Source organism: Aquila chrysaetos, chromosome 1, assembly GCF_900496995.4.
Source record: "Aquila chrysaetos chrysaetos chromosome 1, bAquChr1.4, whole genome shotgun sequence".
NCBI classification, from domain to species: Eukaryota; Metazoa; Chordata; class Aves; order Accipitriformes; family Accipitridae; genus Aquila; species Aquila chrysaetos.
The window spans coordinates 80,361,104-80,379,759 of NC_044004.1; the positions used below are offsets into that span (position 1 = coordinate 80,361,104).

At 38.5% G+C, this 18,656-nt stretch overlaps 1 long non-coding RNA gene across 1 annotated transcript; it reads left to right on the forward strand.

Moving 5' to 3' along the window:
* The first annotated feature begins 5,307 nt into the window (after positions 1-5,307).
* On the forward strand, positions 5,308-11,307 carry LOC121233517. The gene is made up of 3 exons (XR_005933145.1): positions 5,308-5,393; positions 7,197-7,389; positions 11,240-11,307. It is a non-coding gene; the product is annotated as an uncharacterized LOC121233517 (long non-coding RNA).
* Positions 11,308-18,656: the final 7,349 nt, after the last annotated feature.

The window sequence follows — 18,656 nt, forward strand, 5'->3', positions numbered from 1 at the left end:
GGCAAAATACTATTAGTGATGTCCACTGATCATAAATTGCTGTATTTTGCAGCTAAAAATGGAAATCTGGAGAACTAATTTCAATTGCTATATTTCGTGTATTATTCACTCTGTAGGGCTCTTTGCATCTGTACCTGATTCTGAGGACTGCATTTGTACTAAGTCTCATTGATAATGACTGTGCTAGCAGGGTTTCCATAGCACTCTTGTTTATTTCCCCCCATGTTGGCATCTGTGAGCTTTCAAATACATTAAAAAAAAACCCCAAAACCAAACAAAAACCGCAACAAAAAGAAACCCCCAAAAGCCAAACAGCAAACCCACAAAAAAAACCCAACAACAACCACCACCAACAAAAAAAATTAAGTTCAGAATCCATAATTCTATTAATTCCTCTCTTATGTTCATTATTTCACTATCTGATCTATGCAAAATCTCCTAGACTGGAATCAAGCTCTGAAGTCCTGTCTAGGTGCTAGCAACAAACTCTGTCTACTTTGCAGAATCTGACTTTTGGCTCTGTAGTCTTTGTTGAGTTGCAATTTGTACTAGAATGCTGTTGAGCTGCATGTGTTGCCAGTGGGGTTTTTTTTTATAATCACCTGCTTTATCTGGGATTAGGATGGTCAGAAATTGATTAATAACATACACAGTATATAATCTCTGAGTCTGTGTGAAGTAATCCCCACCAGCTACATTTTAGAGTGCGAGCTGGTATTGTTAGATTCTGTTTGAAATTAAGACCCTCCAACTAATCTGCAAGCCTACCCAAAATAGATGCCACTTCAGTTGAAATAAACTGTGTAAGTGTCCAGGGGCAACTGACATAGCTGTGCTACTCCAGAAATTACAAATGTTACATGCAGCTACTTAAAAACTGTGAAATGTGCTGATTCTGACTTTAAAAGGGTATAAAGTTAAGCACATTTCATGATAAACAAATACAAAGAACCTTGATGAAGAGAAACTACCATTTTAAATTTTGGCTGAAGCCAAGATTTAAGAAGCTACATAAGATTCAAGTGTTTCAAATAAATATGAGTTTCAAACCAACTAGTTTTGTTACGTGTGCCTGATTGACGCAGGTTGGTTTTCTTCCTCTGTAGCAGAAGAAGAGCTTGAAATGTCAGTAATGCATCTATTGCTTAAAATAGCTGCCTGAAAACAAAGTCAAGAGAGCACGAATTGCTTTACTTGACCTGCAGTAGAAGTGGCTTTTCTAACAGTGGGTTAGTTAGGGCATCTCTGCAGCCTTAGGAGCTGAACTTGCTAGTCTACATCTGTACTTCTAAAAAAAATTAATCCAGGCTATTTTGCACCCTGTCACGTGGTTTGCAACCATGCCATACCCAGAAGCCAAAAGGCAAGGTATCACACAAGTTCATGGAGCTGAACTCAACCTCTCAAACAAGATGGCTGCGTTGAGGCTGCCTACGGGGAACGGTCCCTGGACTGTGCTAATGCCTGACATTGCGCTCAGGAACTGTTTTGGCAAGCGCTAATTAGTAGGGGCCAAAATCAGGCTGTGGACATTGCCCCGGTGGAAGGGAAGAGGTGATTGTGTGCCAGGGTCTCTGCCCAAGCCCCTGCCCTGGCAGTGTTTAGTTTCCAGCACAGGCACAGCTATAGCGTTAAGAAGAAGGGAAAATGTTCCTCCTTGGATTGTAACTCTAAAGCTTTATTTTCCCTGGATCGTAATGATGTCTCTCACCATTAAATGAACTTCTTTTCATGCGTTTTCTCACTCTGGAGTTGTTGTTGGGTCAAAAAAAAAAAAAAAAAAGGTGCTTGTGATGTTTATTCTTTCTTCTGTGAAACAGAAAATAACACCACCCAGCTGCCTTCTAGCAGTTACGTTAAGCCATACAACCAAGCACTTTTCACAAGGGAAGGATAAATCTCGATGTTTATGTTTTGACAGACTTTTTAGCATGGTTTCCTAGGGAAACGAGACCTATGCAATCGGTCTGCAACGGCAGAAGAGATGGAGGAGAGGAAGGGAGGGCAGGGGAGATGGAGGAAGGGAAGGAGTCTGTCTGTCTGCGTGAACCCGTTGTTGTGCCACAGGCTATTCTTTCCCCCTCCGTCGGCTGATAGCTTTGGAAACTGTTAGCCGCTTTCAGGCAGGTTTGATAAAGGATGCAATGACTGTTGAGGAGAGGGAGAGTCATTGTTCCCATACAGAAATGCCCTAGCTAAAAGAGAAGTTGCACCTCCTGCCTTTTGGGATTAAACAAACACCACCACACACTTCTAAGAGAGATACCTTTTTATTCTTTAACAGTTGGAAAGATGTTAGCCAGACCTTCTTTGACACTGACTTAAGCAACCACCAGACTAAACTCCTAAGAAAGTAGACTCCATTAATTCATGTGTTAGCAGAACTGCTTCTTTTGCTCTTTTATATTTTTTCCGTAGGAACTTCAGCAAAACCTATATAAACGTGAAAAAAATCAGTTTTGCTGAAATAGCTTTCTCAAATGAAAAAACTTCAACTGTTACACTATACACAGACATGTACACATGTGCATACAGACGGGCAATTTTTTTCTGTGAAACATAGACACACACATACACACAACAGATTTTTTCTCTATGAAGAAACCTTCATACTTTAAAGTTACATAATAATCCCATTATTACATCTTGCTAGGGTTTTCTTTCTCCGTCTGGTAGATTGACATTTTACAAAGTGGTTAAAATAGCCTAGCCTTTAAAAACATTTTGAATTGTCTGGTCTTATAGACTTCAGATGAAGGTAGAATTATTTTTGTGATAGTCAATTGTTGTGCTGAGACACAGCTGAAATTCAATCCAAATGTCTGAAAGTCCAAGTCACTATAGACCATCTTGTTCGTTATAAACACATCACATTCAGAACAGCTTTTTCTTCTCATAAATCTACATGCTTTTATAAACAAAGGAAGAGAAAAATAACCAAGTTTAAAATGGATAGTGTTGGAAATATCCTGGCTTCTCCCCAGACTAGATCCAAATTCAGTCATGTAGATGGCACTTCTTGAAAATGGATAGCGTCCAGATGCAATACTATATACCACAGCTACTCTGCTGGATTTTTTTAAATGCTACACTGTTGTTTAAACTACAAAGATAATATCTAGGAATGGGAAAGGAAGGTAAACTTCCCAGCCTACGATTCTCTGTTCTATCCTTGCTAAGAAGAAAAATAGAATAATGTATGAATCTCATGTATCAGTAAATCTATTTTTTTCTAAGTAGTAGTCCAACAATATAGGTTATTTCTGTTAGAAAAAAAGTTAAATATTGGGGTTTTTTTTACCTTCCGCAGTTATCAGTCTAGTAGAAGTAGAAAATATTTTTGTAAAATGGCTTTGAATAAGTCATGAACCTCTGAAAGAATGAAAAATGACAAACATTAGTTACGTTAGTTGTGTAGATGACTGGATGGATGGATCTGCATACATATAAAATAAAAGTTCATAATGCAGAAGAGGTACTGCAAATACTTCTCTGACTCATTGATAGCACTGAAGCTATGTCTCAAATTGGACATAAAACCAAGAGCATTTTAAGTAGAAAAATAAAAATATTGAAACATTCACAAACATCTGTTAAATCTAGTTTGTGATACAAATTATGCCTTTTTGTTTGATCAAATTCTTACATGCTCTATGTCATTTCATTTTGCACCACTGTGAAAAGGGATGGTGGGAAAACACTAAAATGAGTGTATGAAATTTTGGAACAGCAGAATTATGTGGGGTTTAGGACCCACATGCATGTTGGCAAGTATTACGCAGTTGCATAGATCCCTTATACTAGATTTACCAATGAAGCGAAAAATAAGCAAGGTTAAAAAAGTCCCTGTGTTACAGACAAAAGGCATAGGTAACATCTTTCTTAAACTGAAATAGGAGAAAATCTCTTGAAGCAACTGAGTTCTCAGTGAAGATTTCCACTTTAAAAATCACGAGCTAAAATTACGAGGGACACTTGTGTGGGTTTTTTCCCAGTTGTCAATATGCAATTCCTTGTTTGTTTAAATGAATAAATGGACATGAATCACTCTGACATTTAGAATCTGTATTCAGAGCAGAATAGTGCTTAGTAAAGGAAGCCTGAGGCCACACATTACACAAAGGGAAGAAAACTAAATGCTGACTGGCGGCCCATTTATCTGAGCGTTGTCCACTCTGTGCGGAGAGTTAAGCAGAAGTCCTCTTAAGAGAGTTTGTCCTCAGGCAGTTAAATTTGTATTTAGAGCAGATGCACATGGGTAGCATGGTCTGCCTACGTTTTGCATTTCCCAGTGCTTTAGTGCTTATGTTTGCTTTGTGTTTTGTACCTAATTAATGCGCGCTAGAGGGAAAAGGGGTGGGAACTTGCTTGTGATATTTCATTGCAGTCTATTATTAATTCTGTACTTCAAGAGAATTAGACCTTACACATCACAAGAAGAAAAGGGACACAGGGCGCCTCTTGTCTTGCAAGAGACTTCTTTGCAAGGAGAGGTTTAGCTGAAGGATATAGTGCTAGTGCAAATTTAGTGGCAACGATAAAGACTCTGAGCCTTCTCCTGCTGGCACCTGCCATTTCAGAGCTCTGCGGTGTGGTGAGGGTGCACAGGGTGCTCCCTCGCGCCTGCTCGGTTGTGGGTGCTGCCACCACGCATGCTTGTGCAGAGCGCTGAGAGCGGGAGCCAAGGCTGCAGGGCGGTACGAGGGGGAGCATCCCAGTCCCCCTTTGGGGGTCTCTGCCAGGACTGTATGGCTTTTGCTGCTGAATGAAGCATGCAAAATCCTCATGCTTTTGAGCTCTTCCTTTGTGCTCCATGTGGTTTTGAACCTTCATAATACTTGAAGGAAAAAGTTACTTCAAGAAATCTTAACAGTCTCTGTGACTAACATGGTGAGTTTGCTGACCTTTGTCTGTATGGCAGAATTCACGGAATGATGGTTTTATGATGGAATTATGAGTAAAGCCATACTATACGATCAAATGGGAGTCATAGTTTTGATCCATCATCATCTAAATTCCTTCCAGAGCTGGAAATGATATTTTCACAGCGGTACATCCTTGCACCTAAGATAATAAATGCCTTCTAGTCTGATACGAGAAATGTGATGTATTCTTTCTGCTCTGTGTAGTACCAGTTGGGTAGATAGCAGAATGGGAACAGTATCTAGGATCTCTGCACTGTATAGGGTAGACAAGTCCTTAATTTATTGATATTGTTACTGATTTTCCTCAAGGATCTGAAATTCTCAAATATGTTGACAAACATAACAAGAAAATGATGATGCTGATACCTGTCATTTTCAGATGCAAGGCTTCCCAAATGCTGTAAGAATACAAGACCTGATTCTGTAATAACTACCTGGCACCGTGGCTGAGATGTTGGCAGATCATCCGTAAGTCACTGCTTCAGGCTTTTCTTGGTGCTGCCGGGTAACTCTGCTCCTTGTGAGGCTCAAACCTAAAACTTGGGGTATATATATCAATATGCAGAGATCACAATTATCTCTAGAATTCACGGACTTCAGAGCCTGTGCCATTTTGGGATGCAAAGTTATCTGGAGTACCTCATTCTACTGTTGTAGTGCATCAAGATAATCTCTTACATGGCTAGTGACATATACATAAATGTCACGGTCTAATCACACTTGTAGGCATCTAAGAATGACTCTAACATTACTTCAAAAGCACACCGATGATTTTTTTCATTTTCTACTGGTTTCCCTCTTCTTTCTTATGCATGTCACAGCATGATTTATAAGAAATGGTATGTCTACTAGTGATATGTAGTAACATGGCATTCAGCAAGAAGAGAGAAATTTCATCTTGTTAATATTCCAGATTTCATTTGGCTGGCTCAGTGAACCTTTACATATGTATTCATGAGACTGTGCCTGTAGATGAATGTGGAGGTGGAATTACCAACAAAACCAAATGCAGAATGTTAAAAATGATCCATAAAAGGTTTCAAATTCTTCATTTCTGTGACAAGAATTATAACTAGAACAGACAAGAATTATAACTAGACTGGAAAATGGCACCAGGTAAATTGTAATGACACTGACTTTAACAATGGAGAAGAAACGTAGAAATCCTAGTTGTTATTTTGAGAAATTCAAGGTCATCATATTTTAGTTGCTCTCAAATGTTGCAGCATGGAGAATTAAATAATTGTACCAGAACTACATATACATTAGTTAATTTTATGTGATTTTTTTTCATTAAGGTTCCAATTCTCATAATTAGAATTGCACTTTTAAAATATATTTTTTCTGTTAATTTCCTTTTTAAGACTATCAAGCAAAAAGTTTACATTGAACAACAAGAAATGATTTTCATTCTTTCTTGCTCTGTCTTCATTTGAATGACAAAAATCATCACCAAAGTAGAAAATAGTGCAGATGTAATTCATTCTTATGTCACAAATCATAAAAAGAAAAAGGTAAGGCAACAATTTATATTTTTGACATGCCTAAATTACTCTTGAGAATTACTACCTTTTTTTCTCTGTCAAATTCCTGTTTGAATCTCACAGTGGTTTAAAAGTAATTCATGTGCAAAACGTTGTAGCAGGCATACAAGATGGTATCTGGTTATTGCATTCAGAGAAATTTAAAGCTGCAAATTTTAGGACTTCAAATATGCCACATGGTATGGTCTGGCTGCAGGGTGCATCAAAAATTTTGAAGATACTGATTTTGTAAGTCCGGGTTTTCCAACACAAAAATGTTGCAGGATACATGGAATAAAATCCTGTTAAATATACAGCACTTAACACACAGAGGTGTAGGAGATCTTTTGCTATGTGCCAATTAGAAACAGGAAATTTATCAAACCACTACTGTAACGTGAGTTAAAGTAGCATAGAATACATATTTTAAACAACTTTATATTAAAATGTTTACAATCTTCACCTCAAACTGCAGAAAACATCTATTAGATTTATCTTGAACTATGTCATTGCGGTCAATTTCGCATCACTCAGTTTTACATGTTTTAACCACTAGCTGCGTACCATACCTAATTATTACAGCATGGCTATTGTATTTACATTAGGAAATGTTCCTGGGGGCATGTCCTTGTAGGGAAAAAAAAAAAAAAAAGTAATTTCAACACTATCTGGCACAGGTGTGTAGGCTTCATGTAGGTGAAAGTTATGCCAACAGTGATGAGGATGCTTTTTCTACTACTTGGTACAGGACAAGAAGTTAGAAGAGTTGCTGTGATGCTGGACAAGCCTACCCAGAAAAAAGTAGATGTGAGTACAGCCTGACTTGACATGCTACGTACAAGAGCAGAAATCCTGCAGCGTCCTAGGAGCTCTTACATAAGCCAGCAGGATCCTCCTACCATGAACATGCCAACACGTGCTACTTAGATCTACTTTCTACCGTAAGTGTACTGAAGTCAAAGTCTTCTCTTCTGATGCTTTGTCTTGAATCAAACGGTAGTAGAAGCTACTAGCTACGGTGGCAGCTGCAGCTAGTCCCAGGCATGGCTGGGGACGTTGTCTCTAACCTTGCCATCCATGGATAAGCCAGCATGCAAAGAGCAGGGCTCTGCAGGAGAAAGGGTCCTGCTGTTGTCATAATGGAGAAGATAGAGCAGATTATGTATGCATTGCTCAATAATTTAACCTTAGTGCTTCTCATACGGTCTGAAATATTCTTGTTTACTGACTTGGAAAACTCAGACTGCTAGAGCTATTTTATTTTTTTTAGTCTCATAGAGGAAGTTGTGATCTGGCTTGTCTTTTTCTCGCTGTTGAATTATGCTCTGCTGTTACAGTGCAGCATGCTAGGCAGGGCTTCTGTTGCCTGCCACTTTTGTTCAACAGGTGATTCTTTTGAACACTGGATTGCTTCACATGTGTGGTACATCAGCAATGACTGTTAATATGTCTTTTCTTAAAGTATATACTGGTTTCCTAACAGATGATGTTGTTGCAGCTGATTTAACGTGTAATATATAACATCTGAGGTCAAGTTTCTCAGAGTTCTTCAGCTTGTCACCAACTTGAAAATTGTTCATTTTCTTCCAGACTGAAAATATCTCCTCAATCTGTTGCGTAAATCCAGTGTAACGCGATATTAGCAAGCTAACACAACTAAGAGAAATGAACAAATAAAGGAGTGCTGTTATGTTTTGTTCAACTCTTCAGACTGGAATAATGTAAGATAATATCTAATGTCCAAAGAATGCCAAGTGCTAGCAGTCCTAGCTGTGAAATGTGAAGGAAATGTTGGGTTTCCACACTCACAAACCAGCTAAGAAATTGCTACAGTGGCATTAAGAAAAGGGATGAAATCCTGGCTTCATAAAGTTGTTCAGAATTACGCTTCTGAGTTCAGTGCAGGCAGAATTTCCCTATTTTGCCTTGTATCTCTTTAATCCTAGTTTCTCCATGAGTTCTATTTTTAGTGGAGCCTTTTTTTACATTTTCAGTTAAATGCAGAAGGTATGGATCCTAGCCATTTTTAGGTCAGTGAAATCCTAAAATTCTATCAGAGATAGCAGGGAGAGAGCAAGAATTCTGAAACCAGGCTTTGGTAGTTCATGTCATATCAGAAATGCCATCAGTAATCAGGGGGTGGAGAGCACTTGCTAAAATATATGGATTATGAAAAGGGACTATATCAGCAGTGAAAGTAGTCTTAATTCTGGAATTGCTTGCTATTTTTATGTTTCAGTGCTTCATCTCAAACCGTGATTCTGCCTTTATATGGTATAAAAGTGGTATGTGCTTGCATATATGTTGCTCACAGTGACTTTGTATTAAATATGTTTCATTGTCAGAAACAAAAGAGAAGAAAAGATGTTAGCAAATCTTTGGAAGCTTTGTCTGTAGTCTGAAAGCCAAAGCTATGCTTTTTCTGGCTTACGCCTCATCAGTCATGAAGATTTCGCAGTGAGAGCTCAGTTTATGCCAGTGCTGGTAAGCCAAAATTGAAACCAGCTCACTTTCTAGGACTCTATTAGCTTTGCAGTGCTAGCAGAACTTAAAATGAATAACCATTTATTTTAGTTACCAGGGAAATCAACCATGTCTATGAATTTACACAGGTAGTAGCTCAGTTAAATAAAAAGGTATTCCATTTGGAGTAGAATTGTGCTTTAATGTTGAATGACTGCTACTCTGGGGTTGTTGGCTCTTCTGTTTCTATACATACGTCCATACATTCATCACAGAGACAAGATGGACCATGGGGCTCCTTCACTTCCTATGATACAGCCTTTGGCAATGCATTGATCGTTGCTTAACTTGGAAATGCTTGCATAGTGGTACCTACCAGCAGTATTTACAAAGTTCCCGTTGCCAGAATGTTTCTTCTCATGCTTACTTAAATTACCTTATTTAAAACATCTGCTTTGCAGCCATGGGAAACACTAGATTAACAATTGTGGTTTTAATAAAAAATATCTTGAACTAATTCAGTTTCTTCAGTGTACATAGTCTGTTGTTCATGTTACAAGCAAACATATGAGGTTGTCTAAATTACACTCTGTAATATTTAGTCAAGGATATTAAGAAAGTAATATTAAATTAGAAATGTGCTGCTCCAGTATTAAACTATTCTTATTTCAGTGAGGTTTTTCAATGATTAGTGTAGGTGTCATCCATTTTCTCCCTGTCCTGTATGTATATTACCAGTTTGCATTTTAATACAACAGGCTAATGAATTCTATTCTGAAATAAATCCATGTTTTGTTCTTTTTGATACACATGCTTGAATTTTGGTATCTTCTCAAAAGTTCATCTTATGATCACAATATTCTTAGTCTATAAAGGCCTAATTTCAGCAACTGTAAAAGTCAGGTCAGGACCTGTGAAGAGATCCTAATTTCCAAAAGGTGGCTTTTTTCCCCACATTTACATTATAAATAGGCACCTCCCTTCCCCCAGTCTTAAAAGAGCAGTCCAAGAAGTATGAACTGTATGAATTTATACAGCTCTGTTAATCTACTGAAAGAATGAAAAGAAAATATAAAGAAATTTAAATGGGTAGTCCACACTCTTATTTTATTTGCAGTACAAAATACTGATTGCTATAGTAATAAATTAAATATCACAATACTGTTATATAGTTCAAAGTGAAAACTAGTCAGATAACTAAGTTAATTATTTTTCCAGGTTGAAAACCATATAGTTTAAATCCTTACTACTCATCTGCTGTATTAAAGTTAAGTCAGGTAAATTAGAGTAAGTGTGAATGTATTGAAGACGTATCTTGAGCTGGTAAAAATTTTAATAACTAACAGAGATACAATTTTTTACCAGAGATGTATCTGTTAACTCTTCTGGGAGTCAGATATCAGATTATTCTGCAATTCTGTTTTTGAAATTTGAGTACTGCTAGAGTGATACTCCATTGATATTTTAATGTACTAACTCTGTAGCTGCAGACGAATTTGTTTGATGTCAGGTCCCTTGTTCTTCTGGCAAATACAGGGTATGCTTTTAAAACTAGCAAAGGGGCAGAGTTTTAAAAAATAAACAGAAGAGGCAGCGTGAGGGAAGGCAGATTGCTTGGTGGCAAACAGGTTCAAAGACAGGCAGCCAGTCCCTCTGGCTGTGCTGGAGGGGCCTCCAGTCTCCTGTGCCAGCTAGCATCTCCCTAGTGTGAAAGTTGGAAGCAGGAGGAGGGAAACGTCTTACTTCTGCTTATCTGAATAGTGTTACATTCCTCTGAGCTTGTCCCCGCAGGGGATGGAAAAGGGGCAACAGTGTCTAGGATCCTTACTGCTCTTGGCCACTCGCTGGCTGAGGCTGGAAAGGAAAAGCAAAGCAGGGGGCTTTGCGCAACCCTGGCAGAAGGGGCACATTCCCCATGGGGTGGACGAGCGTGTCAGCCTGCTCTGAGAAATTATTGGGTTGGCAACATGTAAACTGTTAAGAACTCCGGACAATATTGAACACCCGTGCTTAACCCCACAAATGTGTTTGGAATGATGTTCCAGATCCAAACCTTCTGGACTTCACTCAAACAATGGCTAAATAATCCTTTAGATTAGGTTAAAGTCCATCTGAAATTTCTAGCCTGAGGGGTTCCCGATATTAGCTCCTTGGGTAAAGCAGAACTTTGCTTCCGTTCAGCACGCTGATGAGTTTTGTCTAGGTCCATCACAGGGAAGCAAGGCTTGGATCCAACCCATTCTTACTTGGCATGCACACGTACCTAACATACCGCACTTTTTAAGGCAGCGACAGCACCATCAATTGACAATGCCTTTCATTTTACAGATGGGGAACCTGAGGAAGAGATGCTACAAGACACAAAGACGCAAGAATTCAGGCAAGATCCACAAGGGAAAGGTAATTGAAAAATGTTGTAGTGAGATCTGTCAAAATACTCGGTAGTGTTTAATTCCAGACCTCTCAAAATGTCTTTGCCGCTACGGAGACGCTGGAGTAAAAGTTTCACAAGATATATTTTGGTGCTCAGCACACTGGGTCCGTCAGTACCTGTCTCGTGCTCAAGTACAGTCCACGTTCACGGTTAGAGACTTCAGCTCTGTGTTATTCACTGCAGGGCCTAGTGACATAGACCATCTGAGAGCATCGCTAGTTTTTCTGTTGCACTGTATGGGGAACCACCGTGCCAATTCAGTTCTTCAGATTCTGTTTAGCGGAAGGGTGCTTGAAAGCAAGCTGTTACACAGACCTGTGATATCCTCATGTCTTGCTGGAGTGAATCCCCTTCCTTTGTTTTGACCTCGTCCTTGAAAAAGGAATGGTTTTTCCTCAGGCCATCTGGTTTAGGGAGGTGGAAGGAGAACAAGTCCTCAAGAACCAGTGTCAGAGTGTACGCGTACAAGCGTAGGTCGTTTAGAGCTACTGTGTCAGCAGGCTGTCTGGGTAAAATTACAGTCCGTTTTTATGCAAGTGAATGTTCATTATTGCCTGTATTGCACTTGTTTTCACATAAATAACAAGAACAAATTCACTGTGGCATTACAGTGACATAAGAGGAGGTTCCAGCGTTATTGTAAAATAGCAGTCATGTTGCGGTCATCTTAAATTGATACCTCTGTCCAGGTACATTAGGATCCCTTTTGGAGCTGCACTGCTGCTGTACGTAGTGTTACTATACTTGCTGAATCTGTCTGTATCTACCTAAACTAATAAACAAGAGCCAGTGTGTTCTTGTATGTGCTGTTACACAGAGAAAGTGTCAGTAGTTTAAGTATTCACATATCACAGCTATTGGTAATTGTATGAAAATCCAACTCAGTGACATACAGTGCCAAAACAGATATTAAATCAAACTTATATCTGAAGAGTACACATTTCTCACAATAAAATATATATTTTTATGTTTTATGGCATAACATTTACTGCCTGAATTTGGATTATCTATTATACCGTTATACATATAACAGCAGGGCTCAAAATATTTTTATGTCTGAATAAGTTAATTTTCTTCATAATAAACATTAAAGATGCACTGCTGTATTTAATTCTGGAGAAAATGAAGGGCAAAGACGTAGAGAAGTGGTTACAATAGGTTTAAAACTGCTCCTGCTATGCAGAATTGAACACTAAACAAATGAAGTTTTATGGAAAATCAGTTAATATTCAGTGATTCAAAATTTGGCTTTGTCAAGGACACATGAGCCAGACTCATTAGTTGCAAAATGTTCATCACTCAAAAATATTCTACAGTATTTTTATTTAAGTATCGCATGAAAAAAAAATATGGCAGCTTGTAAACCATATATACACAAAACATCCAAGCTTGCTATTCAGGCTTATGAAGTGGAATCCTCCAGTCACAAGGACTGAACGTTACACCGTATTGAATATGCAGAACGTCATCCCAAATGTAGACTCTGGTTTCAAATGAGCTATGTAGCCTCGGTTAGAAATTTACAGTCTTGGGAAAGGCAGAAGTGCAGCACTCTCCTGGAGGAGGCAGAGGGGAACGGGACTCGGGAGGGTTCCTTGTTTGATACAGCTCACTGATTTCCACTTCAAACTTGCTTAGCTTACAAGTACAAATATGGTTTTCTTTCTTTGTTTTCTTTCCTTTTTTTCTTCTTTTTTTTGGCAGCCTGCTCTGCACATTCACCCCAGGCTCTTGACAGTCAACCTGGGTTCTTTCCATTTCATGTCTCATTGCTGGTAATAGAGTCTCTGCAGGCTTTATTATGCCTCCAACACATCTCTGTGTGGTTGTCTTCAGATTATGCCATCAGTGACACCTGTGCAACCCCATTAATCTTCAGTGGTGTGGTTACAGTATTGTGAAAGGCATAATGAAAAGACGGTTGTAGTTTCTTTGTGTACAGGAGAGCAAAACTTGAGTCCTCAGAGCATTTCCTGCTGACAATGTGGGCTGCCTGACTTAACATATGAAGTGGGAAACAAGTGAGCCAGTTTCAGCTTGTGAAATCAGATTTGGGGAGAAAACAGTGCAAACATTTACTTCAAAACTAAGAAATGTTAAATAGAAATCTATAACCTGGTGTTGTCACTACATAGAAATCCATGCCAGTATTAATTACCTGGTAAGTCCTGAGACCATTAGTGAATTTCTGTGTGTGAAGCGTTTTGTGTTTCCTTTATTTATTTATTTACTTATGAAAATCCAGACCACCGCGTGGGCATTTTCCGTAGCTGCCTCAGATTAGGAGCAACTCTAGGGCTACTCTTGAGTTACGCTTGGGTCAGTTCATCTTGCCCAGCCTAAAGTTCAGTACAGTGTAAAGAGGTACGGAGGCTCTTTCCTGTCTGCTCCAACGAGATCCTCTTCACAGCCGGAGCCCTGGGCAGGTAGGTTCTGTATCCGACCGGCCTTTTCTCAGACAACAGAAGGCAAGTTTTGAGACTGACTGCCACTCTCAGTGGCTGAGAACTAACTTCTCTGGGGAACAAAAAAAAAAAAAGCCGTTTGTTTCAAGTCGAGCTTCAAGGGAATGAAAATAAAAAGAATTGGATCAAAGGACAATAAATGCTGAAGAGACTTCTCTGAAAATGACAGTACCGTGCCAGTTCTTGAATGCCTCTCTGCAGTTAAATAAAGCAACAAACAAAATTGCTCCGTAATGTCTTCTGCCTTGTGCATGCCTTGAGTCTCTTTCCGAATTAATTCTTTGCTGACCCACTCAGGCTCCAGGAGCTCAAACGATGCGGCTCTACGTGAGAGCAGAACCCAGAACTGGCTGCGAGCTGACAGTTTGGTGTCTTTGGGGCTGTGTTCAGCTCCAATGTCATGAGTTCTGGCAACAACATAGCAGCCTTGGTGAGCAAGCTGCTAGAGCACAAGCTGTTTTCCTAACCTGACAAGTAAAGTGTTTGCCGATGCAGATGGAAAGAAGATGATTTGAAGCTTGCCTAGTCTGCTGATGATTTTTCTCTGTTCAGAAATGCAAAGATTATTGAATAGTATAACAGAGAAGCTGAAACACTGTGCAGGGGACATATTGCCCTCTTTTTTCCCCTATTACATTAGATGGGAAAAAACCAGCAGGGCTGGAAGAAGAAATTGAGAAATGAGAGAAGACAGGAGCTCCCTTGCAGGCTTTTGTCACACAGACTTCCTAAAATTGTCCTCGTTTCTGGAAGGGACAAATGGATTGTAAACACTGGAGGCTGAGTGCTCACAGAGACCCAGGAGCTAATTTATACTCACAGCTTCTGCTTTGCTGAGTATGCCTCCAACGGAGACTCTCCAAGCAACAGCTATTCTTAAGTGAATTATCTTCTCTGGTTTTCCTACATGGAAATCTAGCCACAGGGAAAGGTAACCCTTCCAAGCCAGTCGTACCCCAAACAGTCCCAAAACTCCGAGAATCTCTTTTTGTATGGAGCTGCTGCTGAACTGCATCTGCTCCTCAGAAGGTGTCGTGACAGCTGCATCAATCCCTCCTGTTGAAAAGGCAACAGCTAAATATATGCTTCCTTGAGATACATACATCAGCTTGAGATCAAAAAAGACCTTTGAAATAGGGATGATAAACCACAGGTATGTCTTCAATATACTGCAGATTGCTTTCTGCAGCGTGCTACTCCTCGTGTTATAAGCGATTTTTCTAGGATAGGGAAAACTCCTTCTTTATGCCTCCGTTGCTTCTGCCTCTTTTTTGCATCCCCGTAGAGTTGGCCATGGCAACCTGTCCCTAGTTTTTCAGTCAGGTCAGATTTGTTATCACTAATTTGCTGAGTGATAGTCTGTTTATAATTTCTTGGAAGATTTCACAATGTGTCATGCAAGAGGCAAAATTAGTTTCCGTAACTGCTTTTGTTTCAGATTTGCATGTTTTCCAGTTTCTGAATATTTCTTCTTTTTTTTTGCCATTGAGTTACTTTCAGTGAATAACTCCACACATATTTGCATTGAATCACTGCAAATGCATCTATTCTTTTAAATATTTGACAGTGTAAAATTTCATAAAGCTATTATCTAGCTAATTTAGAAATTTCCAAACAATGAATAATTCTTCAACCTTGAGACACTTGAAGAAATAGCTTGGGATTTTCAAAATTATTTTTAATTTCTTGTAAAAATCAGTGATGTTTTTAATGTACTCATCCAGAATAGAGGAAGGCAAATAAAACTTTGACAGTTTTTCCTCTTCTTCCACCCAATATAGTAGTAGGTGTATATGTGTATTTTATATCTAGCTTTCTCCATCTGTTTATCTATGAATATCAGTGTCCTTATCTATGTTCAGTTTATTTAAAAATGCAAAAGGAATGGAATTATTATATATGTTCTTTGGAAATAAGTTACCATGTATTTTGCCTGGATACCAGCATAATACTTCTGATCCTTTGAAAATAACGATTATGTATTGATAGCATTCTATTGAACCTTTTTTAAAGCAAAGAATACACATTTTTCAATAGTATTTGCTAGTGTTTCCATTTTTACTCTTACTTTTAAAGCAGAATTTCAGCAACTGTCCCTGTTATTGCTAGGCTGATCCTGGTCCTAACGAAATGCCTGTGCTATGAAGCAATTCAGTAGGACCATGCTCAGTAGAGGGAGGTGAAAGATAAAAGTAAATTTTCTGTGCAGAATCTTTTTTTCTTTCTTTCTTTTTTCTCCCTTCTTTTCAAAAGCCATCCCAGGTAACCTTCTCATCATTTTCTAATGTTTTCTTGATGTGATCCAACTGAGTATTGCTGAGAGTACTGAAAATTTGGCTAGAAGCAGAAGCTGGTAGGAACCCATTACTTCACTAGACACAATCCACAACCTTCCAGGTGCTTATGTCTATTTAAGACATACATAGATATTAACTGTCATGTCTATATTCTACTGGTGTTCCTTCTGTAAGTGGGAAATGTGCTGGGAGGAAACAAAATGCTTGTTTTCAGTCCTTAAATATGTCACCTATTGTTTATTTTTCATGTTTCTACAAATATGTTTGTCATGTACCTAGTTTATGTAATAATTTATAATATAGTAGAATTAAGGAATATATAAATGCTATTTTAAAATAAGACTTCCCCCCCCCACACACTGGTAAATTAGATGGTATCACATGTTGACGTTAATTTGCATTTACAGATTCATAGTTTTCATAGCCATCTTTCTGAAAACAGAATTCAGAAATAGCAGTAGAAATGAGACAAATGAACATTTCTATGACTATATGTATTTTGAAATTAATATAGCAAAGCTTAGAGCATTAACCCTACTCCCAAAGCACACCTTCAGAGTGGAAAGTAAGTGAAATAAGCGTGGCAGTAATTCAGGTTACTTGAGTGACCTGGTAGGTTTTGGCTGTCTGATCAAATATGCGACTCCACGAAAATAATAGTCACTTTTGTTTATGGTTTAAAAGCAAAGTGGAAGCTTGTTAAGATTAGTTGCAGAAGTCTGAACTTGAGTAGTCTTGAATGATAGGCTCAAAGAAATGATAAATCCTTTGGAATCTAGAGTTATTCATTAGCTGGCAGAATGGAAGATGGAAGCATATCATAAGTATCAGGGAGAACTGAGGGGAAGAACAAATTTTAAAACCTAGTTCAGGCATATTTCAGAACAAGTTTAGAGGCTTAATTTATAGAAGATCAGATCTACAAATTGCGTAAAGCTTGACTGTGACAAAGAATTTATTACAAAAAGGTTTTCATGAAAACCTGCCTCCACCAGTATTGTATCAATTTTGTCTTTATTTTGAGGATCAGGATATCATGAGCTGATTTAATGTCAGTTCAGTTAAGATCACAACTTGCCTTTCTATTCTGTAAATGCAGTCATCCTCCCAAGACTCCACTCTTTCAATGAAACCACAAATCCAGAATAGTGTGGAAGTCCAATTCAGCTAACAATGTCCATTAAAGCCATTGAACAAAGGGTAAGAAAAATGTCTGGCATTGTGGAAAATAGCTAGCGTCTGCCTAAATAGATGTTTCTTTCTTTGCACTTTATTTAATAATTTGCTATGGTGGTTTTGGTTTTGCCTTTTAGGATGACAGACAGTGGTATTTCAGACTGAGACTCTGTCACTGTGTTTCTGATGGGAAAATTAGCACTTTTTTTTTTTTCTGCAGATGATGATGTGCTGTTAGTGGCAAAGCATTATCTGTTCTGTCAACTAGCTTACTATGGACTGTGTTCTCTGATAAATGGAAGCTGGTTGGACTCTTTCCAAAAGCACTGTTGAGTTAGAAGTGAGGTTTGATATAAGACCACAAGTCACTAAGAGATAAACTATTGTATATGTAATTAGGTTGATCAGTATTTCTAGGTCCTAGCATAGGTTAAATCATCTGTTAAGTGAACATTCTACAGTACTCTATCCAACAATGTCTAGACGTATGTATGACGCCACAAAACACAGCACAGTGGTTATGAAACTAGTTTAAGCCTCCTGAGTAAGTGGTTATTAACCTGACAAATTACTGTTTTTCTCCCAATCATAGATATAAGCCCAGTTCTAATTATTTTTTTATTTTTAATAAGATTCTTACATGGATGGTATTTGCTGCAAAAGACTTTATTATAATATATGACCATTCATGCATGCATATAAAATTTGAATTAATAGAAGCCATAGAGATGAGTCAGCATTGTAGATTTATGTCTGTTTTAATGTAATGAGAAGGATCCTCTGAGAAGACAGAAAAAAAATGATTTATATTCCCATCATTTAAGAAGTGAAGCCCCTCTCAGCAGCACCTGAATACCTTTAAGGATATACAGGAGGACTTTTCATAAATTACCTAATGCATTTAAAATAAAGGTTATTCAGAGTAATTATGTAGAACAGTCCAATATAGTAGGGTGGTTTGCTGGCTTTGGATGGGATAGAGTTAATTTTCTTCCTAGTAGCTGGTATAGTGTTGTGTTTTGGATTTAGGGTGAGAATAATGTTGATAACACTGATGTTTTAGTTGTTTCTGAGCAGTGCTTATACTAAGTCAAGGACTTTCCAGCTTCTCATGCTGCCCTGCAAGCGAGAAGGCTGGGGGTGCACAAGAAGTTGGGAGGGTACACAGCTGGGACAGCTGACCCAAACTGGCCAAAGGGATATTCCATACTGTACGACATCATGCTCAGTATATAAAGCTGGGGGAAGAAGGAGGAGGCAGGGGGACGTTTGGAGTGATGGCGTTTGTCTTCCCAAGTAACAGTTATGTGTGATGGAGCCCTGCTTTCCTGGGGATGGTTGAACATGAGAGCTGCCGATGGGAAGTGGTAAAT